The sequence below is a fragment of the Simochromis diagramma genome, unplaced genomic scaffold (genome assembly GCF_900408965.1).
Source record: "Simochromis diagramma unplaced genomic scaffold, fSimDia1.1 OVJJ01000308.1, whole genome shotgun sequence".
In the NCBI taxonomy this organism is placed as follows: domain Eukaryota; kingdom Metazoa; phylum Chordata; class Actinopteri; order Cichliformes; family Cichlidae; genus Simochromis; species Simochromis diagramma.
Genome location: NW_024386785.1, coordinates 3,184,627 through 3,212,244, shown reverse-complemented (window position 1 = coordinate 3,212,244; position 27,618 = coordinate 3,184,627). Strand labels below are relative to the sequence as shown.

Here is a 27,618-nt window from a genome sequence, read left to right as displayed (position 1 = left end):
GAGTCATGTTGGAAATAGGTGGAGGTTGAGCTTAGGTGTAGGTTTGGTTGTGAAAAGCTGAAGGAAACTCTAAGTTTCACGTGAGATAATAGACTTTAAGTTAGTTGTTTAGAGAGTGTGACTTAGTGAAAGTTAGATGGGCAGTCCTAGGAGGTCCACTGGATCTTCCTGATTCTCCTCTGGTCCTCACTGGCCCCTTTGTCACTCCTGCTCCTCCTCTCTCTCATTTCTTGTGGTTGCTTTATCTCTCCATTAAAAGTGATACCCACCCGACTAACTCACCTGTGTTGCAGCCGGCTGTGCACCCCTTTAACTCAAGGAAACAAAAAGGACAAATATTAGGGTCAGAGTAACCTTAGATGAGTTAAGGTAACCCTAACACTTATATGAGACATTCTATAAAACAGTTAAATTTCAGTCTCCAACAAAGGAAAACGTGCTTTTTTTGATTTAACATTTTTGAAGTTTCAGAACTTTTTAGATGAGATTGTTTTGTTTGGTTGGTGAGAGCTGAGACAACAATTCAAAGAAATGTTCTGATTACCTGGAGTTAGACGTGCTGTTGGGGTTAGATGTGCTGTTGGGGTTATGATTACGGGTGGTGCAGCTTAGACTCATTCTCGTGTCCATTCTGAACATTTGCCAATGATTAAAGGTTACATGTGCGTCAGACTTCTTGTGTTTTGTTTTCATCTCTGCAGAGATCACCAGAGGAAATGATTCAGATTCTTCTTGGATTTGGTTTTACAACAGTTGCTTTTCCCGAACCCACCTCTGTTATTTAGCCACATGCTAAGTGTGCTGTTATCTCTGACCACATACAGGATTTTTCCCATTTTTTTCCCACCTAATCGCAGGCTTTAGTTCACCGACTGGCAAAGTTCCCTCTAATGTTCCCTCTAATGTTCCCTCTAATGTTTCATGTGTCTGAGCGAGCACACCAACTCCCTGAGCGTCCCTTGGACCCCTGTGAGCGACAGCAGACGTGTGCACTGTGGTCACGCCAGCATCCAATCCATCCAAGTTACATGTTTATTAAAATAATCAAATTACAGCATTTACATTTATGTTAGACGACTTTTAATTAACTGCTTTAGCCCACTTACAATGAAAATTTTAAAAGAATCTTGTTCATGACCTGTAGTATGTTAACACTACCCATATGGAAAAGATATATATAAATCTTATAGTTTGTGAAAACAGATATGGGATCACTTGAAAAATTAATACAACATATGAAAGTAATGAGAAAGTGGCCACTTTCATGAGTAAATCATATAAGCCTTATATGATAAACTATATGAAGCAAGCCAAATCTGATGCAAGTCTTTTATAAGTTTTTCTATTTATTTTCCATGTGGGTATTGGAAGTAAAAATAACTTGAACTCCAATTTTGAAAACACAACAATCAGAACAATCAGCTGTTCTGCATCAAATCTGATGCCACACAAATTATTTGTGCCGCTCCAAAAAATAATTTCTGTCCACTATGAGATGAAGGAGAACAGCAGCCTGATACCTGCAGGCCTGACAGCAGCAGATGTGTCACTGCTGTAACACCTGTAACACTCAGCAGGCGCCTCATTGTTCTGACACACACAACAAAACTACTGACTACACTACACACTAACTACACACTAACTACACACTAACTACACAAGATTTGTGCTAAACGTCGCAAATCTCTCACATCTCAAACACGCCGTCACTCCTAAAACTTCCCCCTCCCTAAACATTTAAATGCCATGTTGCCATATCATTTTTTGATTGGTTGACATGGTACATTTTTCCACCAATAGGAAAGGGCGGGGTGTTTTGGTTTTGTTTTTGCTCACAGGCGGAGAGTTCTTTCCTTATAAAACGCCGTTTTCACCGTTTCTTCCCGCAGTAAATATAAACAACGACAGTATTCAGGAAGAAAACCAAACATTGCAGATATTTTATCATAACTCTGGTTTTACGTGGCCGATCAACACAATTTAAAAACTGCTATAAAGTCCACACTTTGTCCGTCAGTTGTTCCGTCTGTCCTGCTCACATCTCCAATGGTTGGACACGTTGTCATTAACGTGGCTTCACTCCACATCAGCCGCTTTGCTAAAACACCGGCACATAAGGACGCTGTCATAGCCTGTCAACGCTTAGCTGCGTATATACGACTGTGAATCGCATCATTGGCTGGACTGTGGGATAAGGTGGCATCGTTCTGATCCCATACGGGAGCAGCCAGTCACTGACTAACACTGCGAAACAGAATTGTTAAAGTTTTAATGTTAATTCAAATTCAGGTTCATGCGCACGCACGCAGCTTAGAGGGAACATTGGCGACTGGGTGGAACGATTGTGGTTTTGATCCGAATTCTTACAATTTCACGGAGTATTCTCATTTTCTGTGAAATGACCCATATCTCTCATTAAGATGATTACTGTCATTGATCTGTGGGATAGAAATCACACTGCGTTGCTGTTCTGGAGATTATAAGTGTAGATGTGATCAGAAGAGTGTTTAGACTGAGGTTAGAGTGTCGCTATGACAGGCGGCTGCTGAGGAGTGCATTTTTATCTATCACGGTCCTTAGAAGTAGAGTGATCCCCCCCCACCCCCACCCTTATCAAGCAGAGTCGTGTGGAGCAGCTGAATAAATTTGCAACTCGTTTTGAATCAAACATGAATTTGTGTTAAATACTGCAAACGCAGGAGCGCAGCAGCTCTGCTCCCTCGTCCTCTTCAGCTGAGGAAGATTGTACTGAGCTGCAGCTGCTGGGAGGCGACCAGCAACACCAGCACACTGAAGCAACTGGGGCATAAAAGAGCCATTTGCCTGTTCCAGCATCCTGCATCTTTTATGCTTTCTCAAGATGTTTTCAATGGCGCTCAGACAAAGAGGGAGAAATGACGAGGCTGGAGTTAGCTTGGGCTGAGGCTGGATTGCTAACCAGACAGAGCAGTGCCTGCCCAGAGGCCCGGGACCCCGAGGAGCCGCTAAAGACTCCGAGGAACAATTTAGCAGTGACAGGTCCCGTTTCCATTTTGTTTCCTCTGTGTCAAATAACAAACACAGAGAAAACATCACGATAGCTGTGAATTCATCTGGAAGTATTTTGAAAGCAAGACATGAAAAAGTCGTCCTCGGTTAAAGAATGAGTGACGTGATTTCCCAAATTAGTCTGTGACTTCATGAAAAGATTGCTTTTAAGCAGCGTAGGCAGGACGCTCCAACAGTTCGTCTGACCTACTTCAGGTGTGTTGGAGTCGAATCATCACACGGCTCAAATAACTGAAGCAAAGCAGGCAGCGGGCCTGGTGTCCCCACATGGCTGATGTGAGTCTGCATCATCCAGGGGTTGGAATCACATTTCATTCTCGTCAGAGAACCGGCATGCTGTCAGAAAAAGCATCAAGATGAAAAAAGACAGATGAGTTAAGGCAGACTCCACACTGGGTTTTCTTAACTCACTAAAAATAGTCCACAAACATATTCCACCCAGCAGCAGCGTCTGGAGATTCGCGTGAGGTCAGCGAACGCATCATGATCTTATTGTTCTCATTGTTTTCACATCTTCTGAAAGCCCACAGATGTATCGTGCTAGCTGTTCTGGGATAAGTGTTTTGGTTTTTATAACCCTCCCTACAGCGCCCCCCAGTGTGAACGCTGGTATCATTATTCTTTTCATATATTATGAAACCACATTTATGGCATCATAAACAAAATGCTCTGAGAAACAGGGGCCACTCCCAGCCCGAATCACTGTGAGTCAGATTGTGTCTGATTGTGTCTGCATGATCGGTCTGTTAGCATCCACGGACTAAAGGCCAGGATCCCTAAATGTGGCAACCAGAGCTCACATCTGGTTCCTGTTACAGGTAAACACTCGTTTCATTTCAGTGTCAGTTGCAAAAACTAATACATGCGTTTGTGTGCCATTAGACATAGGCACAATTAGCAGAAAACTGTGTCACAAATGTTACTACGTTTGTGCATTTGATTGAAATCACTCCCAGAAACAGAGTCGCAAAAGTCAGAGTGCCCGCCTCTCACGCCTCTCATCTTCCAACCGCGCTCTTTTTCTAATTACTGACTGTAACTTTATTGCAACATCAGAAGGTTGTGAATAACTCGGATCAAACCCTTTTACAGCTGTCTGACAAGTTTGACGAAGTTTTCTCGACTTCCTGGATTCCGTTGTTGGGTACGCTGGTTTTCGTTAGCTTGGAAGTGCTCCCGCCGTTTTTCTGTTTAGCTTTCATTGCAGGAGGGCCTTTGCAGTAAACCACTGGAAAGTCAATCAGTTTGCCTTTTGCAGATATGGAAGTCATTATTAGCATTCAGTAGATTAATCAGTCATGACTGTAACCAATAGTTTTTGCAGCAGTGGTAAGCACAGGTAGTTTGGGTAGATTTCAGGCAAGTTTCACAAGTGCTTATTATTCAGAATTCCATCTACAGCATCATTATAGCAAGAGATACTTCATTATCTCAGAAGCGACTAAAACTATCACAGTTTGGCCGCTCGGAGGCTTCAGGAACTGCAGTGGGTTAGAGTCTGAAACAGCCACAGCTTCAGATAACAGGATGAGGAAAATATGTGATTTTTGAGTGATATGTGAACTGATTTAGCTAAACAAGCGCCTTCAAATAAAGTTTCATCCATGCGTTTTGTTCCTGCAGTTCTTCTCTGTAGGTTTTCCATTTGAGTTTTGAAAGAGAAAGTTCAATGAAAAATAATTGCATGGAAACAACTTGAAGAAATAACTGTACAGAAATGAAAGCAATCGTTGTTTTCAGCCCTGCATTTGTTACACAGGCATATAAAGCTTATGCATTATATTTTCATGCTTTGGTTCTTGAAAAAATGTGGTGTTTTTTTGAGAAAGTCAAATATAGCTGCCACAGATGGACAGCAGATAACTGATTTCATTTTAAGCTCCAGTGTGGCTTCCAGAGATTTGTATTTTTAACTTATTGACAAATGTTACGCTAGGATCTGAGTACAGATCCAGTCAAAGATCTTTCTGTGCTGATTTGCAGTGTAATATTCATTGCTGAGCAGACGTGGCTCACATGGGAGATGTAGTTCTGCACAGGTTTGAATTCATGGAAAACTGCACTGAAAACCAGCAGAAGTCAATATAGAAAGTCAATTTCATCAGTGTTTGCTCCCCATTTATTTTCCTGCTGCACAGTATACCCTCAGCACATCTGAAGGAAAATTGTAAATAGAATGAAAAATTCATAACTTGACCTATTTACCCAGCAGCTCACCTAAAAAACAATAAAAACTCAACCGCGTCTCAGCTCAGATGTCCACATATCACAACTTAAACTACAGAGGAGAGTTCACAGCACAAACACCAAACTGTCGTCTCCATTTCCACCACATGCTTTGTTTAATTTCCTTTCTTCTCGAGGCTGAATTGATGGGCTGGTGTTGGTGTTGTTTCCTGCCTTGCAGCCCAAAGTATAGCTGATATTGGCCGTTTAGCATTTCATTTCTTTTAATTTAGAAGTGGAAGCTGCAGAACAAAAGTAAGTTGTTCCCATCAGGGCTATGGTGAAGTGAATTGAAGTGTTATGGCACTCGAGTGCACAGCCGCTCAATTATTTAGTGAGCAGGCTGAGATCTTTGCTAGCCTCTTTAGCAGCTAGCAGTGCAGCCAGGAGGGGGTTTGGTGGCGAAAGCAGAGACAGAGGAGCTTTAATTTAAAAAAAACGGTATGTGGCGTTGACGACGTTTCTTTTCAGGGTTCAGTGCAATTCTTGATTATGTGTTTTTGTTTTAAAAGTTTCTCTCTGAAGCTGCACTAGCAGTAAATAATGTCCTTAACCATGTGTCCTGTGTTCGGCGTGTCAGAGTTTATGCTGGGGGAGAATTGTGAACATGCTAATGTCTGCCACTTCTGCTGTTAAACTGCAGCACATATTGTTTGTCACTGCTGCGTTCTGCCTTTGGCTGGATAGCCATGACCATGATAAGCACGATTAGCTTTTGTTGCTAATAAATGATGCCTAATATTGTGTAGTTTCCTCTTGTGCTGCCAGATCTGGCACCGGGATACTGGCTGCACATCCTTTGGTTCAGTTAAAGTCTTGCTAATTAATGCTACATAGAAAAAACAATAAAACCAGTTACCCATATTATTAGCCTGGTTCTGTGAGTGATGGCGTTAGTGGAGGTGAAGCCTAGCAGATGTACTGTATGGGGATTGACTTGCTTTTGGAGCTAGCCTCAAGTGGTCATTGGAGGAACTGCAGGGACTTCATGTTGCTGGTTGTGCTCAGCTGATTGGGCAAATAAGACAAAGCTCTGATCTCTTTGTTGTGTTCCTCAAACTGTTCCCAAGCAGCTTCTATGATGGGTGAGGGGAACTGGGAGTGACGTTGGCATTGGTGGGGTGTATTCCTGTTCTGTTTTGGTTTGTGGTGCATGTCTGGAAGGACTCAAGGTTCCCCAGTGGACCGGTAAATTATAAAAAGATGAGGTTTTTGTTGTTGTTGTGCCTGTTTAATAGCATTGAGTTCTGTTATGTGCGCAAATAAAACTGGACAATCATCTGAAGTCATTTCTTTGCCAGTGGAGGTTTTAAACTCATATTTTGTATTTCAAATATAAAATATGAGTAACTGTATTCCGTTACAGTTACCGTTTGAAAAGGTGGTATTCAGATTACAGTTACTTTGTTCAAATAAAGGGATTACACGGCGGTCTTTTCCTGTTTCATATGTTCGGCTATGCCCTCTCTGTTTTTGGTAATTCCACACCAGTGGAAACCCAAACAAAACGCGCATGAAGAGGCTCTGATGCCTGTGTCTCAATCTCGCGTCTCATAATGATGTAAAGAAATATTTTTAAAAATTATTATTCAAAAAGTTATTTAACATGAAGGCGACAGGCAGAGTGTTACAGGCATCGCCCTAAAGCATGCAGCCTGATGGGCAGTGTAGTGCGTGCTGCAGGGAGAATGGACTGTCATAGACTCGACTGTACACTGTGTTCCTGTTTTCCTCCGAAACAATAAGTTCGGTTGGAGCAGCCTTTCAACGCCTCTCTCTGTCTCTCGCTAGCAAAGTTGACCCAGACAACAAAGTAAAGCTAGTTTTCAGCTACGAGCCCGACACGAACCCGACGTATTAGCCAGAGGTCCCTTTACTACGGTTCGGAGCCGCGGACCTGTTTTATAAACGAGATCACTGCAAAACGTGCAGCCTTACCTAATGTCCACCTACTGTTACTCATTTATATTAAGATTTAATGTAATAATGTAATAAATCACACAGCAATAGTAGATTCATGTGGTTGTAAAAAGCTTGATAATATATTAAGTATTAAATATTCAGAATTAGGGCTGGGCGATATATCGAGTTTTTAAAAAATATCGATATATTTTTATACGAGATATAAGATGTGACAATATCCTTTATATCGATATAGTCTATGTCTGTGAAGGTTCTCAGTCATCCAGGTCATCATAGTAGTCAAAGGAGCTTGCAAAGAAAAGCGTCTGGACTTCTTTAAGTTGCTTGAAGACGTTTCACCTCTCATCTGTGAAGCTTCTTCAGTTCTAAGGTCAAATGGTGGAGAGTCCCAGATATAAACCTAGTGGGAGTTTCCCCCCACAGAGGGACAAAAGGACCCCTGATGATCCTCTAATCGCCTGAGCCAAGGTGTGAAACTGGGTGTGGGTCCCAATCAGCCAGAGTTTCGGGTGAGTTCATTGTGAAACCTGGCCCCACCTTATCATGCGAATTCCTCTCTCTCCACCATTTGACCTTAGAACTGAAGAAGCTTCTCGGATGAGAGGTGAAACGTCTTCAAGCAACTTAAAGAAGTCCAGACGCTTTTCTTTGCAAGCTCCTTTGACCAATATAGTCTATGTTACGTTATAATTATAGTTGTGGAGCCACAAGTTTGCCTCTCTTTTGTCCACTTTTGTCTCTACGCAACGTTACTCGGCCTCGCCTCTCCTTCACTGAACACAACTCCTCCCCCATAGCTTCACCCGCAGGCAGCGACAAGATGAACCCGGCAAATCTCCGTTAACGAGTTACTGCGCACGTACTGTGCTTCAGCGTAATATAACTGTACTGTGTGTGTATAAGGACCATAAATGGCACCTGTAAGAGACACGTTAGATTAGGATTAGAAGAGGATTTCAAACTCCAGGCTGTCAGTCGCGCAGTAGAAGTTGGGAACAGAGCTGCTGTGAAATCTTTGTTATTGTGCTCAGCGTCTGTTAGTTTACATTTTGACTGCACAGTTGTGAGCTCTTTGTTATGCACAAAAACAACATTGTTTTCTTTTATTTATGGAGCATTATTATTTAATAAATGCTCATAATTTATTTTTGAGTAATTTTTTCATGTGCATCTACGCTGTATGTTAATAAAAGTGCCCGTGTGACATCTGGGACACAGCTTTGACTAAGAACTCTCTGTTTGTTCTTACTTTATGGCTTAAAAAAATATCGACATATGAATTTTGGGTCATATCGCCGAGTCCTATTCAGAATACGTTAGTCTGATTGAGTAACGTAACGGAATACGTTACAAAATACATTTTGAGGCATGTAATCTGTAATCTGTAGTGGAATACGTTTGAAAAGTAACCTTCCCGACACTGATTACATGGGACCGCTGCTGTGAGTGGAGCCATTATGTCAGTTTTTATTTCCGAAGGAATGACGTGAATGTTTCTTAACGAACCATAATCAAGCCTCTCCTCAGCGAGGAGGAAGGCGGGACTGTTAACAGGGTTAGTGAAGACTGCTGAGCTTCATAGGACTGGATCCACAACCACACACCCCGCACGCACACAGCATCAAACCTAAACTATAAATGTAAAGCCTGACGCTGCACAACTGTCTGCTGTCAGAGAAATGATGGGCCGAAGAGAGACTGGATGTCAGAAAGGAAGTGAGAGGATGACTGCGGCAGGAGGGAACAGACTGATGAACTGAAGAATCCGCTTCATCACGTGGAAGCATTATTTTCCATTTGAAACGTCGGGATCTCATTCCCAAATAAAATTAGCCTATTTGCATAATGTCAGGCTTTTAAATAGCTGTCATCAGTTATTATGAATCTCATACATACGGCCTGTGGACTCACTTCTCCAGCACCCTCAAGAGGCTGTTATCGTCTATTGTAATCAGTAGTAAACAGAGAGCAACGCAGATTATGTAGTCATCGTTCATCCTGTGAACGAGTGCACCTCAAAGCTCTTTTGCCAAAACTTAAACGAGTAACTGTGGAATCTAAACATGAAGTCTCGAAGTCTCATCTCCCATTATGGTGTCCATTCAGCAGCTCAAACAGGGCGTCCCAATCTCCAGTTTAATATATTCTCTTTAGATTCTCTTCTGAAATATGCAGTACCGTGCAGCAGGCTTGAGTCATTTCTTCATATTTTGCTTGGAATAATTAGAAATAAATCCAGTGATTTATTGGAACATGCAAACAGATGTGGAAATACAGTTTATAAAACAGAGTTTGTACGACTGCATTGGCGTCATAGTGTGTTTGTTATACTGAAAAATGAATCATTTCCTGCCAAACAGATGCTTTACAGACTCATGGTGGATCAAATCTGATGGTCCTTTTCAGCATTCATAGTTTCATTAGTTTTAATGATGGATCAAAGATCTCAAACACCACAAACCATGACAGAGCCTCCCCCAGCTGTTACAGACACTCACTGCTGTACCTTTGACCATGATTGGGAGCAAACATCAGTGAACAGTACATCGATCAGCTGAAGGTCCAGATGCATCTGTCAGGTCCTGTGTCAGGTCACTGCTGGATTTTTTTCCTGTTTCTTAAGGACACGACTTTAAGATACGGATCATCTTAAAGAGGTTTTTTAGGCCTCACACTTTGTATTTTGTCCTCCACTTGTCCAGTTTCCTCAATTTTTTTCAAGACAACACTGCACTCCATACTGAGATAAGTTTTTGACCAATAGATCTTTGGGAATCACCTTGTTGCACAAAAATAAAAAAATGTATTAATTTTTCAGTGCTTCAGCTATGTAGCACCAAATCATGACACCAACCTTAAGATGATTTATATTGTAAGGTAGAGACTTTACAATAATACAGAGAAAAACCCAACAATCATATGACCCCCTATGAGCAGCACTTTGGCGACAGTGGGAAGGAAAAACTCCCTTTTAACAGGAAGACAGAACCAGGCTCAGGGAGGGGCGGGGCCAGCTGCTTGGGGTGAGGGTCAGTGGGTGAAGACAGGACAAAGAGATTAATAATAACTAATTTACATACAAAGTGCTGTATAAACACATATTTAGGGTCACCTGATCCATCTCTGACTAAAAAGGAAAGTTTTAAGCCTAATCTTGAAAGTAGAGATAGTGTCTGTCTCCTGAATCCAAACTGGAAGCTGGTTCCACAGAAGAGGGGCCTGAAAACTGAAGGCTCTGCCTCCCATTCTACTTTTAAATACTCTAGGAACAACAAGTAAGCCACCAAACCAGCGTACAGAGAAATGACTGGAGCTCAGGACTTTTGCACAGTTCTTTGGGCTTTCTTGGTGTTTTTATTTATATTATTTATATTACGGCATTCCAAATTTTGGAGCAGCATTATGGATAAGTAAAACCAATTATAGCACAGGCTCGTTTGGACGTTACAGCACGTATAACAGAACTCTTTAAAAGAAGACCCTACCTGACCTGATTAGAGTAAGTGGAATTTTGGACCTGGTCACTAAAGTTCTTGGACCCTCAGGTCTGAACTTGGCATGAAATCCTTTGCACACTGCCAGATTCACAGCAGGATATACTGCTGCTTGGAATAGTGACGTCTAAGATCTGGTGTAAGTGGGCATTAGCAGCAGAACTCTGAATGCTGACAGAAACTAAACCTTTCCTTTGAGGATTATTGCAAAGATAAAGCCGGCAGCATTACATTCCCGTGCATAAGGATGAATCAGCCAGTGTGCTGGTTCCAGCATAAAAAGTCTACATGACAGCTGTGAAATATCTGGTAAAATGCTGCTTCTTGTTTAAGAGACTGAACTGTTTTTACAGTGAAGCACATTCTTACAAAACCTTCAGCAAACCTTTAAATTCTCTCAGATTCTGTTTGTGTCTCATCTTCGCCTCAGAAAAGATTCTGAGATAAGACCGAGACGCGCAAACAAGAGCAGAAGCAACCGCACACATGAGTCAGGAATAAACAAGGTTACGTGTGAATAAAGTTGTAAGTGAGGCAGAATGTGTTTGGGGAGGAACAGGAAACTAGAAGAAGGGGATGGAAAGAAAAGGAGCCGAAAAACAGGAAGATAAAAGAGCAGCAAACGGGGGCGAGACGAGTCTCCTGTCGCTTCAGATCCTCTCAGGTTTCCACGAAGGAGGTAATTACAGAAGATGATGGAGAAAGAAAGGGAGAAAGACAGAGGGACACAGCTGGTTGGTGTAGGGAGAGAAGGTAGGAAGGACGAGGGGAAGCAGAAACAGGAAAGAAGCATGTAGGTAAAAAGATGTTGGCGGTCACAAACGATGCTAAATCTAAAACATCCTGCAGCAGGACAGAAGAACGTGAGCTGTGAGCAAAGCTGGATCCAAAGCAACAACTGCGGCGGCGGATAAAAGGTGTGAAGCAGGTGTAGCAGCATCTCTTCTCCCACGCTGATGGACGGCTCAGCAACACACAGCTACAGAGAGGCAGAGACGCTGTGGAGCTGCTCCATGTTTGTGCCGCCATCCTGCAGAAGGTGGCGCTGTTTGTCATCAATGTTTGAGGCACCTGCTGCAGTCAGGAGGGAGTTTGGCTTTTTGCTTTTATGTGTTTATTTTTACTCAACATTTCTTCATATTCTTCATCTTAAACATTTTACATGAACGGCTGTCCTCTGATGTTTTACATGTTTTTATTTTATGTTCATTTATCAGATGCATTCACACAGATCTCAGCTTCAACATTTACCACTTAAAGAAGCAGCAGGTTTAGTGGGTGTGCTGTCGGACGACTCTGCAGTGCAAATAGCTTTGCAAAAACGTATTGTTGAAAGTACAAGTGTTTACTTTTTTTCACATGTAGACGAAAATTCTCGTGTAAAATGTGAAGCGATTGAAGAAATCTCCAGTTCTTAACAGATGACTTCCTCAGCTCTGAGTTATAGATATTTTATTTTGAAAGTTAGAGGAAGCTGTAGGCCTCATTGGCTCTGGGAGGAAATGATGCTGGTGGGGGTTCGTCCAGTGGTTCCACCTTCACCTGATGATGGTGGTTCTTTGACTTGGAGTTGTACAAATACACCATATTTACAGATTTTTATTTATTTTTTATTACTTTTGTTTTCAGCCTGGTGTGATGGACGACCAGCAAGTCCTGATCACATGATAGAGAGAAGGGAAGAATGATTGAAACCTGTTAAAAATGTGACAAAATAAACGATGAGTAAATTTGGCATAATGTGAGAAATAAAAGAGAAAATTAAAACAAATTCATAAAAACATGTATGAATCTATTTTCTCCTGTTTCTAAATACACAAATCAATTTGTTAGTCAAACAAACTTGTTTTTAGGAAGTATCAGCAGCAGCTTGAACGTCTCTTTTTGAAATATATATATCATATTTGCTGTAGGCTGATACAGGCAGCACAGTGGCACAGTGGTTAGCACTGTTGCCGCACAGCCAGAAGGTCCTGAGTTCAATTCCACCATCAGGCCGGGGTCTTTCTGTGTGGAGTTTGCGTGGGTTCCCTCCGGGTACTCCGGCTTCCTCCCACCGTCCAAAGACATGCAGCTTGTGTGGATAGGTTAAGTAATTACTGTGCTGTCGCCCTATGACAGCTGGGATAGGCTCCAGCGCCCTGAAAAGGAGAAGCGGGGATGGATGGATATCATATTTAAGTATTTTGCAATCTTTGAATTACCTCATTGTGTGTTATGTGTATCCTGCAGGCTGATCGAAGGTAGATAAATATTTCGGTGCTGTCGCAGAGACTCGAGGTCTTTATGCAAACATGACGTGATGAGAAGAGGCAGACCTGCTGTCCTCAGACCACACACACTCACACACACAGACACACACGCACACACTCACACACACACTGACACACACACAGCTCTGACCTTGAAGGAAAGACCAAAGCTTTTAGTCTTTCTGTGTCTCTGTCTCCCTCCTGCTGTGTTTAAGGCTGTTGGATCGCCGAGTGTTTCTAAAGACAAACACGTCTGCAGCAGGACGTCACTGAGCCCTCAGATCAGGGTGTCAGACTCTCAGCCTCCGTTCTTTAAATGAGCTGAAAGTGATAGCTGGCGTGTTTCCACTGGGACGCTGCAGGATGCAAGCTGCCCCACAGGAGAGGCCTGAGGACACAGATACAGGTCTCATGCTGCTGTCTGAGCACATGGATGTTTTTCATGAAGTGGACTTGTGAGTGGTTCTGTCCCTTGACTAGCAGGATAAATGTGCTTTTCTTAAAGCATCAGCGCTTCTCTCTTTAATTTGTGGGCTACACAACATGTTCACAGTGCATTGAAATGTTTTACTGGCTAATAAGATGAAATGTATATCCAGGCCAGGCACCACGCAAACACCTGCAGATCCCACTCTGCCAAAAATCTTTTGATTCTTTGATTGATGATTAGTTTGACACAACCAGCAGCTTTAGTGCTTTTATATAGAGTTTGACTAACAGCTGTTCTCTGAATACTCCAGATGTTCGGCTCTGCTTTCAGAGGATTGCTCCACATTGGCCACTCTGCACTCTGTTTCTAACAGCAGGATGGTTCATGTGGAACGGAGTGGAAATAAACTCCTTGTTATTGTTAAAAAGATGCGTTTAGTGTTGTTTCAAGTGGTTTTTGATGACTTTGTTTTAAGGAGGGAATATTTCATGGGCCTTTCAAATATCACAGGCAGCGGTTTTAAAGAAACTGAAGCAAAGCATTGATTTGAATGTGTTACATATATGGAGGTAACCTGCAGGCTGTGCTGATGTGCTTCTCTGCAGTCTTTGTTCCAGACCAACACTTCCTTCCCTGCTTTGTTTTTATTTGGATTCCTAAAATGCACATTTCCTCTTTAATATTCATTCTGTTTAATAACAATTTCCACACTTGAATTAAACACTTTCTTTGCCATCTGCTTGTGCTGCTCCCCCAGCTCCTTCTATTTTTAAAGTGCACATCATTTCCTGTAGTTAGAACTAAAACAACAGAGGCTCGCACTTTGCCGAGGGCGTGGAGGTGCAGGAAATGGACGGGATCCCCACAGAAAACGGAGATGATGGATCGCTGCAGAAATGTCAGAGGTTTACCTCCTTCTCTGAGCTTAAGTGCCCTTGAGCAACATGCCGAGCCTCCGTCAGGGAGCAGTTAGCTGAAATGATTTGGTGCAGAAATGAGCTCCATCCTCAGAGTCAGCTGGGACGCCTTAAATGGTTTTTAATGGGTTTTGGCTTCAGGATAGCAGCGACTTACTGGCAAATGGGACCAAGTTAAAGGAAGAAATCCACCATAAAATACAATTTCCATGCATGTTGTTTCGTTCATCAAAGGCCTCAGTTTGAGTCCTGAACCTGAGCTTCGGTGTAACTGAACACAGCACGGTCATATTAAACATGTTCAGGCATCAGCGTGAGGCACAGAGGTGCATGCTGGGTGTTGGTGATATCCATGCACTGCTCACAATGTAAAAACTGCAACCTGCAGTAGCTTCATTGGGATAAAGAGCAATTACAAGATGTACTGGCTGATAGATGCAATCAGTGAAAACAGCAGCGTCTGCTGTGACATTTACAGTTTCTCATGCACTCGTTACCTAAAGGAAAAATCTGCTGTCGTTCAGTCGTATCCAGGGTTGTAATAATGAAGCCTTTTGAAGTTTAAAGTGACTCATGATTTTTACATGAGTCACTTTAAAAGTTTGTGTTTTTCAGCTGTGATGTGCTCTCGTTGAAACTTCTGTGTGGAAACCTAAAAGGCTCTCTTAATCATATTCATTCTCCTTTAAAAAACACAAATTAAACAGGAAAAGTTGGAAATGTATTACAAAATACCGGAGATGAAAAGACTTTGGGCTCAAGCAGTCCTGCCGTCGGTTTTACAGACAAGGTGTGAAAAACTAAGACGGGTCAGCAGCGTGCAGACATCACACAGAAGCGGCGCGGCGCTCCCTGTGAAGCATTTCTGCTCCAATCAGCAGCTGTCCGTCACGGCGAGCTCTCCAAACACGCGAAATGAAAGAAGTGCAGATTTGTTTTTACACAAATTAGCTTCCTGGCTTTTTTTTGCACTCCTTGGCCTGATGTCCACCATGTTTTACCCCTGCAGTCTCTTCCCCATCAGGATGGCACCACGTCCGGTTCTGCCTCAGCAGGACTAAAATCATCCTTTGCAGGGAGGTTGCAGCACGTTTTTTTAAGCCAATCTTTGCGTAACTATTTTTAAATCCTGGTACAATTACAACCACATAAGCTAGTGCAATCTTCTTCTTCATTTTTTTTTGCATATGAAACTGGAGGAGTTGTACTGACACATCACGCATTCAACTTGTCCCCGGTCGTGGTTTCCTTCCACAAATGGCTTTTTGCAAAAATCCGGTAAAAAGTGGTGGCAACAACAAAAACATTACAATCCAGAAACACGTTCTGATCAGCTGCTCATAGCACTTCCTAGTTGGACTGTCCGCCATTACCATTACCAAACTGGAAGTGAGAAACGTAGTTTTTTTCCCTATAGGGCCTTTCCACGGCCATGTTTGACTTTATGCCTTTCTGTATCGTTTCTGGGAGGCTTAGAACTTAAACTGCACTGTTGGAAATATTTTGATGCTGTTTTTTGCAAATTGTGCACAATGATATTTATTTTTGTTTTTCCTGCAGTTCAATTCAATTCAATTTTATTTATATAGCACCAAATCACAACAATAGTTGCCTAAAGGCACTTTATATTGTAAGGTTGACTCTACAATAATACATACAGAGAAAACCCAACAATCATATGAGCCCCTGTGAGCAGCACTTTGGCGACAGTGGGAAAGAAAAACTCCCATTTAACAGGAAGAAACCTCCAGCAGAACCAGGCTCAGGGAGGGGCGGGGCCATCTGCTCAGGGAGGGGCGGGGCCATCTGCTGCGACCGGTTGGGGTGAGAGAAGGAAGACAGGATAATTCAGGGTCACCTGATCCAGCCCTAACTATATGCTTTAGCAAAAAGGAAAGTTTTAAGCATAATTTTAAGCCTAAAAGTAGAGATAGTGTCTGTCTCCAAGTTTAGAAAAACTGAGTGTATCTCAAAAATGAAACTATGAAGACACTCAAAATAAAGTTCCTGTGCTTGGAAACTTTTTTGTGCAGCTTTTTTGCATTTACAGTTTTGAGGGATAAACCTCTGAAATTTCTGTAACTACAAATATGTGTTAAAAAAAAAATGACTTTCAACTTTTTTTGTAGTTTATTGCACTTATTTTCAATGTATGTAGTTACTATGGACTTAATGCATACATGTTATTAATATTTGTGATATAACGGTTGTATTGATGTATAGCAACTTGAAATGCTCCACAAATGTCACTGCAGCAGGTAAAAATGTAAAGATAAGCTCTGGCAGACTTGGATCTATGGTGGGTTTTAAACGGGGGGGGGGGGGGGGGGGGCACAGAGGAGGAACACGCTGAGGAAGGCAGGTGAAATCCGAATATTTGTTCCACAATAAATTAGATTTTCGTGTTCATGATATAGTTGGTACTTTATGAGAAGTTTCATATTTGTGTGCAGTGAATATTTGATTGGTCAGTCAGTCGTATTTCAGGGAGCAGGTGGTTTGTTGAGCTCAGTCTTATGAGGTTGTTTTCTTGTTACTGGGAAGTTTTTTTCATCTAATTCTTTGTAGCATGAATCCAGTTTTTCTGTGCATAATTAAATGTGATGTCTTCTGCATGATGCCCGAGTCTCTGTTCACTAATTCTGCTGTTTGAACAGGTGTTAGCATACGCAGGTGCAACCTTTGGAAACAAACTGATTTGCTGTTGTGTCTTCAAGATGTTTTTGAAATGCTCTCTGTACAGTTCAGCAGGCAGCATATTACTGCATCAAACTACTTCCTGTTACTGTTTCTGGTCGCGTCTCCTGCTGCGTCTGCTCTAATCTCCTCCTGCAGGGAGGCGCAGATCGTACTCCGCTCCTCAGCTCAGCAGCTTGAATTTTAAAAACAGCTCCACTGAGAAAATGTAATAAAACTTCACTGTTGAGAGGAGCCGACCGTCCTGAGGCGTGATTCCAGCTGCTGCTCACAAACACACACACGCGAGGCATCAGGTGTGTGTGTCTGCACCAGTGACACACACACACACCTGCAGATTCACACACATACATGCAGCAGCCTCGTATACACACAAACTGGCGCTCTGCTTCTTGCTGCAGGTGTTTTTGGGTTCAGACTTTGTTTTAGGCTTTAAGCTTGTGATAGTTGACTAATGTCAAACATTTGTTCTTTTGTGTGTTTGCGTTACTCGTGGGGTATTCCCTCAGTCCAGTTTTGGGCAGTCGAAAATCACGCCAACAAGGCCTCTACATGTTCCCCAAATAACTGAAAAGTATCCTGGGGCCTCGGGGGAAGAGTGCAGCAGGAGACTGACAGAAGTGTTTGCAGCGATGTGTTCAAAGTGAGGAGAGAAATGAAGATGAAGCTTTTCACTGGTGGACCTACGTTCCTGCCGTCACTTATGGCCGTAAGATAAAAGTTACAGAAATGGACTTCCTCCAAAGGATTCCTGGATTCTCAGAGATCAGGTGACAAACTTAGAGAGAGTGCTAAATCTCTAAGCTCAGTTACATCTGATTAGGGTGCCTCCAGGACTCATCCTGGGGGAGGTGTTGCAGGCACGCTCGTCAATGTGGAGATGCTGAAGCCAAAGTGTCATTATTCCCAGAAGAAGAGCTGGAGGAGGAGATCAGAGGGAGGGACATCAGAGCATCTATGCTTAGACTCCTGCCATGGGTGGATGTTTCAGGGACATGAAGCTGCTTGAACAGTGACCAAGTTCCTGTAAGGAAGTGGGTCTGACCATCACACCCCACAGTTATCACTGATCATGAACTGGGAAAAAAGAATCCCAGTTCATTTTAGTGAAATGAAGAGCAGCACATCAGCACATGTCATTGTTTCAGCTCTGGTTCCTCCGTGTTTTACCCCTGATGTCCACGCCCCGCCCGCCGTAAGGTAACTCGTTAAGTTCACGATTTAAAATGAGCTTGAAGTAACGCGCTAAGTGCGCAACCATGTCAGGGTTAGTGTGTGTGTGGGTGTGTGTTGCAGCACTGCAGTACTGCGGTGAATCTCCAGCTGATCACATTTCATGCAGGTCAGATTGTTCTCAGCAGAAAAACGATATCGTTTCTTGTTTGCTTGGTGGATTTGGCTGATGACCTGGCTGAGACCCGCTCGGCTCAGGTTGCTGTGGCCATGTTTGTTCTGCTGAGAAACAAGTAAGCACTCTCGTCTCGTCCCTCCTGCTGTTTCCATGTTTTTTATATTCTTCTGTGAAAGCTGCTTGAGGGCATGAAGCCAGTGGCCAGTCCAGGATTTTCTAAATCAGGTAAACCAAAGTGCATTCAGACAGGAAATCAAAAAGCCTCCATCAGACATAAAGACAGTGTTGAAAATTGGCTTAGAAAACACTGGGCATGGTTTCAGTGTTGTGCGTGGATATTTTAATATTTTAATGTTGCAGGAAACCATAAAGAGAAAAATTCCCAAGAGCAAAGGTTAGACATCAGACATGAGAAAGTCATGTTTGTTTCTCAAGTCGCATATTTACATATTTAAATGAAAGATGAGTTCATATGGCTGCTGTGTGCAGAAATCTCGAGCTAACCCTCATTTCTGTATGTTTTGATTGAAACGTGGTAAATAGACGCAGTTATTTTCTGAAACGTGCTCTCAAAAAAAGTTAAAACCAAGTTTCTCCAGTTCCTTTTATAGATAAGATAAGATAAGACTTTATTGATCCCACCACGAGGAAATTTTTATATTTGGTATGATCACTTTTTTTCTTTTGCATCTCTGAGGCAGCTTCCTGTAATTTCTAGGAGGCTTCAGGAAAAGTTCTTCAGGCATCTTGAAGGTCATTCAAAGCTCTTCTCTGGATGTTGGCTGCTTTTCCATCACGATGACCCCACACTGCTTTAATGATGGATCAGTCGATCCATGACTGATGGTGTTCCATTGTTGTGGTTTGTTTCTATCCAGGAGCACTTTTACTGCCAGTGTGTTTGGAGTCACTGATATGTTGAAAAGTAAAGCTGCTGAGAATCTGGAAAGGATTTCTTTTTCTCTCTGTTCATTTTTCCATCAGTTTGAACAAAATCTCCAAACCACTGGCTGCAGATCAGCCCCAAACCGCACGGAAGCCTCCGCTGTGTTTGTCAGATGGCTGTAGACGCTCTCCTGAGCACCTCCCTACATACTGACAACCTGTTGAACCAGAAAGTTGCACAAATGATGTGCTCCTAATAACAAAGTGTCTAAAGATACAAATACAATATCTAAAATTGGTTCTTTGCTAAGCTGTCTGTTATGTGTCCGGTAGCAGGACTGGTCCGGGAGCATCCAAAAAACACTTTGAAAGACCTTCGGAAAGGCTGCAGAACTATTACTCAAGACTCATGTAAAATATTGCATGAAAGTGTGGCTCCTTGGAAATATAAAGAAATGAGGGCTTGTTCTTGACCTTTGCACAGCATGGTATGTGCATTAAGTTATAAAGTATGACTATGAAGTCTCCAACAAGGACCTGCACGCTGTGGTCACCGGCGGGCTACACAGCAGATAGTGGCAAATTTGGGCTAATAGCAATAATGATGCTAACGCGTAGCTAGGAGCAGCTGATTTTTCAGTTTCTGGGTAAAAGGTGACGTCACATGTGCTGTGACGTCTTCTAGCCTAGCATGCATGACAGTGCAGTAACAAAAGTACAAGAATTACAAGAATGACTAACTTCTGTTATGCCTGTGCAAGTGATGACAGTAGCTTGTAGCAAACAGCAGTGTGGCAACAGGCAGTGAGGCTCACCTGGTGTCACACAGGTCAGCATTCATGTTTTTTTTAGTTCAGCGACCGAAGATTGGTTTTGAAGTTGCCACTAAAGTCATGCTTTCTTTGCTCCCAGCAGGTGGCGCTGTGCTTCAAATGGCACAGATGACCTTTCAGTGCTGAGCACATTCGGAATTTCATTTCAATCTTTCTCGCTCTGCTCTGCCAGAATATGTTAGCTACGCTGCATTGTGTGTGTGTGTGTGTGTGTGTGTGTGTGTGTGTGTGTGTGTGTGTATGTGTGTGTTGCATCTCCCCCATATGCTTGTGATCCTCCCAACACACACACACACACACACACACACACAAACACACACAAACACACACACGCATGCTAAAATCAGCAACACACAGCAGCGGAGTGACAGCATGAAACCCCGGTTGTCATAGCAACACCTCACTTGACTCCTGCAACCACCCTCCTTCCCTATGCCCCACCCCTCCTGTTACACAGCAACCGTCTCCCAGCAACATCCTCCTCCCACCCATCTCGTTCTCTCTCTGTAATTGTCTCAGCGAAGTTGAAACAAACATGAACAAGGGAAGGAAACAGGATGCAGGAGAGAAGGAGAGGAAAGGAGAGGAGGAATGATAAAGAGGAAAAGCAGCTGCTGAGACCAGAACCATCCCATCTGGCGGTGATTCTGAGCAGAGCTGTCATGCTTGACATTAAAACACACGATTACCACTCACAACTTAACCGTGATGTCATTAAAGATGCACGTCGGGGCCTGGCATAGATTACATGTTGTAGTCACCTCAGAGTGTTGCATGTGGGACAGACATGTAGGTTTGAAGCCATGAGTGTGAGAGGTTATGCCTGGGCGCCTGGGTCAGCGGTTAGAGGAGGACAAACCTCGATCCAGCTGCAGTGTGTGAGGCAGGAAACACTGAGGCTTTCAAGCATCTGCTGCTAACGTCTTGCTCCCGCTTACCTTGGGTGACCTTCAGAGTTCTCGTAGAACTTTCCAGTATGTTTCCACACAGTGACGTTACACATCCTTCTTAATATTACAGGAAAACGTTGTTTAAAACGATTTATGTAAATATGTCTTCCTCATGTCTGTCACTCTGTTCCTTTCCTGTTTTTTATGGTGGCCTCACATGTGCAAACATGGAGAGCATAAGGCACAAAGAGCAGCAGTCAGGCCCCATACAGAGCAGGACAGGCATCAGTGACAGCACACACTGACTTAGACTCAGGAGGAAATTCGATGTTCACCAACTGCTAAAAGCAGCTGAAAGAGAAATTTAAACTGGCAGGCTTCAGAGGAGCTTGGATGACCTGCAGGGTTTACCTGATGGTGTCTGTAGACACTTTACTTGCTTTTTGAATGCATGTTTGCACAAAACCAGAAACCTGGTGAGGAGGCTGGCCTGGATGATGGGTGCCGCCTGACTGAGACAGCAGCAGAGCCCCGTCTGTACTTTAGGAAATAAGAGTCCGAATGTTTTTGTCCTTTATGTGGGGTTTGGTTTGTGCGGGGGGGGCTTTATTGGGGGCTATTTCTAAGCTGACAGTATCTAGTGTTGCACATTGTTGGTGTCTTGATGAAGCAGAGAGGAAGGATTAAGGAAAGGAACTTGAATCTAAGCATCTAAGACATCTTTTCATGGATTTTCATGGAAAAAGTCCTTAATAATCATCCACAGGAAACTGAAATGTGGGGACGTCTCATATTTTTAGTTCTGTTACTACGCTAACTGTTCTATATGCGGCGCCTTTAACCTCATATATCCCCAACAAACTACAAGAATCAGTGTCGAAACTGATTTCTTTACTTGTACTTCTTTTTCTGAAGAACATGAGGAAGGAAAAAGAGAGAAAAGGAAAATAATGACGAAGAGGAGGAGGGGAAGAGGGCAGCTTATGAGAAGTAATGATGAATTATAGAAGCTTGTCCTCAGGCTGAAGAGTCACTGTGCAGGGAGGGATGGAGGGGGTGGGGGGTGAGTCAATGATGGATGGAGAAAAAGACAGAGATAGGAGAAAGGGGATGGAAAAGGCTGATAAAAAGAAGTAGCTCAAAGCAAATGTTGAAAAAGGGAAGAGTTGGGAAAGAGGATAAAAGGAGGAGAGGGACGAGTGGTCAGAGAAAAGATACTGAGGGGTGACAGGAGGAGGGAGAACCATGTGTGGGTCAGTGCATTCTGTCACAGAGCACAAAACTATGCAAAGCCCCAGTTCCTGTTGCCATGGAAACCAGGAAAGCTCTTTCATGTTTCACAGTGTTGCCCACGGTAACTGTCATGAGATTGAATGAACGATGGGGGGGGGGTGATGAGGCCATAATTTCAGAGGAATACGCAGAGCCTGGGTTCTGGTCCAGCTGTTTCCGGATGTTTCCTGAAACGTGCACATCTGGGCTACATCTTATCTGCTCTGAAGCATGACCCCGGGTTCCTGTGAACCTGAAACAGCTGTCTCACTGAAACAAAGTGGGAGGAGCCACTGGGTTTCCCGCTGACATTTCCGTCTTATAAAGTTTGACCTCCGACACAGGAAGCTCTCCGGGATCATGGACTGGGACGTATGGACCAAAACCCATATTTCTGTATTAATCAGATAAACAGAACCTTGTGTGTTTGTTACTGATGGATGTAAAGTGCAGATCATCTGTGATGTCACAGGTCATGTTTAAAATCTGTTGGTGTCTCAGTCAGGAGCTGCTGCGGTTTTCAGGACACGGAAAAACTATTTTACATCTTTCTATCTGATATTTAACATAAAAATGCTCTCTTTACTAATAGGATAGCGCAGTGTTTGCAGTGTTTTTTAAGTGCTTTTGTATAACGTTCAGCTCAGAATCTGTGTGTTACCTGTAGTAGACGTCGTAGGCCACACCCACTGCAGACACACAAGCTAAAGGGGTGATCGCCTGTGGACGCTCAGCAGATTTTACACTGCTGGAAGAATCGATAGTGGACGCTTTTAACCACTTCCCCTGCAGCCGGACAGATCTTTCTAAAGAGGAGGTGAAAGTATTGCATTACACTAGACTCCATTCACAAATACGAGGGGAGGTTTTCATCTACTGCTGCAGCTGGTTAGTTTGTGCGACTAACAGAGTCTGTTAGGCATTAAAACATCGCTGCTTTCACTGGTGTTTTATGTTTCTGAGTTGTTTCCACAAATCAGTGAACAAACTATTTGACCAACCCTGTGTGTCCCTCTGTGCTACAAATAACAAGATATTTCATGCAACATATCAGACTTTAGTGATGCAAAATCAGAAAATGTTGTTATATTTTCTAATTATGCATCTCTTTTTTAAAAATCTCTCATACCTGCCAGCCTTAACAAAGTACCAACCCTGCAGATTTATGCTGTACCGGTGACTCTCTGATATATCAGCCATTGCTGGCTTTGTAGGATGATGTCTTACCCCTTTCTACCAGAGCCAGAGGCAGATGTTTTTCTGCCCTTGTGTTTTTCACAGTGAGTGTGTCTCACAGCAGGCAGGAAGTCAAAAACTTGGTTGCTTCGTAAATGAGAAGTTTTCAGCCTGGAAACCCAAAACAGCCTCACAGCAGTTCTGAATTCAACACAAAGAATCAAGAATCGATTGATTATTATTATTGATTATTATCGTTCTCTCAGATCTCTCATGCACTGATCAGCTTCTTCCTCTTCTGGCTGCTCTTCTTAGATGTTCCCTCAGTCACCTTGCCCCTTTGATTCTCTTCTATCACATCAACCCTCGACATGTCCTCCTTCACTACATCCTCGGATCTTCTCTGTGTTCTTCCTCTTTTCTTCCTGCCTGGCAGCTCCATCTTCATCATCCTGTGTATCCACTTTCCCTCCTCTGCACATGTCCAAACCACCTCAGCTCTGACTTCCTGTCCGTCACCACTGCAAACGAGAAGGGTCTGAGAGCCGACCCGCCGATGTAATCTGTCTGTCCTTCATATTTACTGATCACTACATGAAATTAATATTTTCATAACTCATCTGGACTATTTTACACTTTAACAGTGGAAAAGTGCTGATTTGGACATGGAATCAATGTGTTGCTGTTCGAGCCTCGCACATGACAGATTTTTACACTGCATCATTCATCATCTACAAACTGCAATAAAAGCTCAAAAGAAGTTGTTTGTTAGCTTGATAAGAAGATGATAGTTAAAACAGCTCTGTCTTCTTGGTTGCCATGGTGAAATGTACTTTGAAGTCTGCACATACATGCAGACAGAAATATGCTTCCTACTGAAATTCGTCAGTTTCGAAGTCAAGCTGACAAAACGTCACATTTGAGTCCGTGCTCTGCTTCCAGTTTAACCTTCGAGCTTTCACCTTTTATCGCTCACTCAGATATTTTCCAACAAAGAGGTTCCCCATAGCAGCTCCTCACACTTCAGCGAGCTGCATCGTGACAGCGTGTCGCAACACTTCTGGCTTTCTTATCAATCGATCAGACATAAAGCTTCTTTTACATCAGCAGCAGCAGCTCTGGGAGCACAAGCACCAGTTTGTTTTTAAATAAGGACCTGTATTTATTGATCACACAATCCCCTGAATACAGTGGAGCGATGCAGCCGTTCCACAGGAGGCTTCGGTGCACCTTCAGCTGCGTATGTCAGGTCTTCTGTAAAACGAGATCACGTGGTGTTGACACACAGAAGTTCATGTAAGAGAAAGCTGCCTGCACTTTTTAACTACATGGATATGTTTTCCTTGATGTCAGTGGATGAGCACGTGCACGGAGAGGAGGCTTTGTTGGAATATTTGGGCCGTTTTGCCGCTGGCGTCTCGCCCACTTTGGCTGCAGTCAGCTGCCACTCATCGCGCTGCTTCTGTCAGAAAGCTGCTCCCTGCAGCCGGTCAGCATCTCCTCACCAAAACCAGGCTGGGTTATCAGCTACGATCGACGAGATTCTCAGTTCATGGTCACGAGACACCAGCAGACTCCGTAAATTCTCACAAGTCTGACGTCTGTTGCTGCTTTCTTTAAGTACTTGAAATAAATGTGTGACTTCTTTTTTCTGGTCCTCAGCTAAAAATGAAGCTTCGGCTTCGCTGCTAATGAGTCAGTGTGAAAAAACACATCCTCAGACTCAAAACTATAAGCTGTTCATCCACTCAGAAATGCAGAGCGATGGTTTTTCCAAGAATGTTTTTTTTACATTCTTAAATAGAAACAATATCTCTAATATATAAATCAATTACTTAAAAATGAACGTGTGTTTTGTTTTAGAGCGAGGATGATGATGATGATTTAAGCAAACATGCTGCTCGTCTAAACCCTGGAGGGTGCGGTCATTTTAACCACTTCACAAATACAAAACAAACCAAGATGTTTGTGGATTTTTCTTCTCTGACAGAGTTTAGTAATCACATCATGAAGCACAGGACGTCATTTATCATCTGTGCAGTGGGAAGTCTCACACAGGAAACAGCAGGATGCCGTGGCTCGCTGCAGAAGGGTTCGCTGGGACCTTTGAAGTTTGATGGTCAGACTTTTGTCTGATTGTTTCTTAATAACATTTAAATTTACAACAATGGATTACATTGATGGGTAATACATTTCATTACAGTAGATGTCTTTCTGAAACTGCTGTAGCTCATTCTGAGGATATAACTCTGTTATCTTCTTTGATGTCACGTTCCAACATGCAGCTGGCTGCCTGTGTCCGACTACCAAACAGCCCCGCCCCTGCCTGAGCCTGGTCCTGCAGGGGGTTTCTTCCTGCTAAAAGGGAGTTTTTCCTTCCCACTGTCACCAAGTGCTTGCTCATAGGGGGTCGTCTGGTTTTCTCAGTATTATAGTAGGATCTTTACCTTACAGTCCCTTGAGGTAACTGTTTTTGGGATGTGGCTCTATATAAATAGAACTGAATTGAGTTTGCATGTTTTTCTTGTGTCTATGAGGCATCAAACAGCTCGCGTGTTGTCATTTAAAGACTTTGCTCAGTAAAAGTGACCTTGAGCATTTTCTCCATCTTCAGTGAGTAAGGCGACATTGCCTAGCAAACAGTCCCCTTTTTGTGTTCTTTGAAGTGTAGACGAAGCTGGTTTCAGAAGCAAAAAGGATGAACCTCGTTACTGTTTTTATGATGATGGCTAGCAGGAGGCTCTGATTTAAATGGCGTTGTGAGAAACGATGGGCCTGCAGATGACTGTATAATCATTTTAAATGATTTTCTGATGCGTGTGACAATGACCCGATCGATGGTCTCTCTTCTGCTGTCGTATACTTTGGTTTCTGGCTCCATGAGAGAGAGAGAGAGCTCATCAGGCTTTGTTGATGATGGTAGTTTAGATACTTTAACCAATAAATAGCATCAAACTGGGCAACAGTGATTAAAAAGAGTTTAGATTTAGCTCTTACGACTTTATGTTTATTCGTTTACAGTTTATTAGCTGATGTAAAACTGCAGCAGAGAAGCATCTTTGACACAGGAGCTGAAGTCTGTCACAGGAACACTCATACAGGTTGCATGCAAAGATGATAATGCTCAAAGGTTTACCTGTAAAACAAGGTGGGTTTGTTTGTGTTTTTTTCTGAATTATTCAAAGCATACAAGCTGCAAATATGTGAAATTTAAATGAATAGAAATATAAAGAAACTTTTCTCCTCCCTTTTGTTCTAATTACCAAATTATCCTTAGAGCTGTGAACAATTTAGGCGTGTTTTACAGCTCCGGTCAACATGAATTCACCTTTTTATCCCAATTACAAAAGATAGCTTCTCGCTTTTTATGTTTTGCATCACATTAAGGAAACAATAAGACCAGAAACCAACACCTACGAACTTCTGGTGTTTCAATTCAATTCAGTTTTATTTATATAGCGCCAAATCACAACAGCAGTCGCCTCAAGACACTTTAAATTGTACAGTAGATCCTACAGTAATAGATACAGAGAAAAACCCAACAATCATATGACCCCCTATGAGCAGCACTTTGGCGACAGTGGGAAGGAAAAACTCCCTTTTAACAGGAAGAAACCTCCAGCAGAACCAGGCTCAGGGAGGGGCGGGGCCATCTGCTGCGACCGGTTGGGGTGAGAGAAGGAAGACAGGATAAAGACATGCTGTGGAAGAGAGACAGAGGTTAATAACAGATATGATTCAATGCAGAGAGGTCTGTTAACACATAGTGAGTGAAGAAGAAACACCCAGTGCATCATGGGAATCCCCCAGCAGCCTATTGCAGCATCACTAAGGGAGGATTCAGGGTCACCTGATCCAGCCCTATATATTTATACCTGTATCTCTATATTTATCTATTTATCCTAGTATTTGAAGCCATTGGCTGCTGATAAAGCCAGAACATCACAGTGAGCTAAAACGCCTCAGTAAGGTCGTCTCTGGATGTGACCTCACATGTGGACATGCCCTCTGAGATGTGCTTGAGTAGATCTTTCACGTGTTTTCTTCACATCTGTGGAGACCTTTAACACCAGCTGCTGTGTCAAAGTGTTTCTGACACTTTTACACGAAACTTTTCGGATGTTTTCACATATTTGGATGATCAGAATCATCACTGAGCTCGCAGACACGTTGATGCTTCACTTTGGGGTCCAGCGGGGAGATTAAAGAAAGCGACGAAGGAGG

The 27,618-nt window shown here is 42.9% G+C and overlaps 2 protein-coding genes and 2 long non-coding RNA genes across 4 annotated transcripts in view; 3 read left to right on the top strand and 1 right to left on the bottom strand.

Moving 5' to 3' along the window:
• LOC120728121 (neural cell adhesion molecule L1.1-like) overlaps positions 1-27,618 on the bottom strand; it is a 589,469-nt gene that overhangs the window by 325,122 nt on the left and 236,729 nt on the right. The gene's annotated exons all lie outside the window — the stretch shown is intronic.
• Positions 1-27,618, top strand: part of LOC120727956 (IQ motif and SEC7 domain-containing protein 1-like) — a 169,793-nt gene that overhangs the window by 72,932 nt on the left and 69,243 nt on the right. The window lies entirely within an intron of this gene.
• Positions 981-15,851, top strand: LOC120728151. Its single transcript, XR_005694654.1, has 3 exons — positions 981-994; positions 7,021-7,024; positions 10,824-15,851. It is a non-coding gene; the product is annotated as an uncharacterized LOC120728151 (long non-coding RNA).
• LOC120728149 lies at positions 2,624-6,470 on the top strand. The gene is made up of 2 exons (XR_005694653.1): positions 2,624-5,030; positions 5,078-6,470. It is a non-coding gene; the product is annotated as an uncharacterized LOC120728149 (long non-coding RNA).